The sequence below is a fragment of the Propithecus coquereli genome, unplaced genomic scaffold (genome assembly GCF_000956105.1).
Source record: "Propithecus coquereli isolate 6110/MARCELLA unplaced genomic scaffold, Pcoq_1.0 Scaffold590, whole genome shotgun sequence".
Classification (NCBI taxonomy): Eukaryota; Metazoa; Chordata; class Mammalia; order Primates; family Indriidae; genus Propithecus; species Propithecus coquereli.
This window is the reverse complement of record NW_012151841.1, coordinates 828,088-828,728: the sequence shown is the minus strand read 5'-3', so window position 1 is coordinate 828,728 and position 641 is coordinate 828,088. Positions and strand designations below refer to the sequence as shown.

At 30.9% G+C, this 641-nt stretch overlaps 1 protein-coding gene across 1 annotated transcript in view; it reads right to left on the bottom strand.

The window, feature by feature from the left end:
- The window catches only part of NDRG3 (NDRG family member 3), an 86,105-nt gene that overhangs the window by 44,040 nt on the left and 41,424 nt on the right, over positions 1-641 (bottom strand). The window lies entirely within an intron of this gene.

The following is a 641-nucleotide window of genomic DNA, read 5'->3' as shown; positions in this document are numbered from 1 at the left end:
GAGCTGCTAGGGAATGTCAGGAGAATGATGAAAAGGGAGATATCACGGATGGGGTGAACCATAGATGACAAAGGTACTGCTTTGTCATCATTTTGTAATCTGGATGAAATTTAGAGTTAACACTGGCTCCTTACAAAATCAGTGACGAACACTTGGCATCATTCTATTTGTATAAGAACTGAACTAAAAGTTATATTGACAAGGCCAGACATGTTACTTACTATATTAAAGATTTACCCACAGTATCAAGAATTTTTATTAGACTATTTTTAAGTCTTAATATTAAAACGTGATTCATAATTATATTCTAAAACTTAACTTCATTCATAGCTATAATTTTATTATGTTTGAAAAGAATCTCAAAGGATATAAACCAAAATATTAACACTGGTGAAATAACAGGTGATTTTTATTTATTCACCTTTTGGTCTTTTCTTATTTATTTTGCAAAGAGCATGTAATCTTTCATATTTCAAATTTCATTTTTGGGGAGAGGCACCGAATTTGATAAAAATACATACTTCCACACTTTTAGGCAGGAGTATACATACACTATTTCTGGAGTTCCTCACTTTAAATTTTACTGTCACCCTCTCTCAAATGATTTCCTTCTAGGTAAATTATATCAAACATTAACAGCA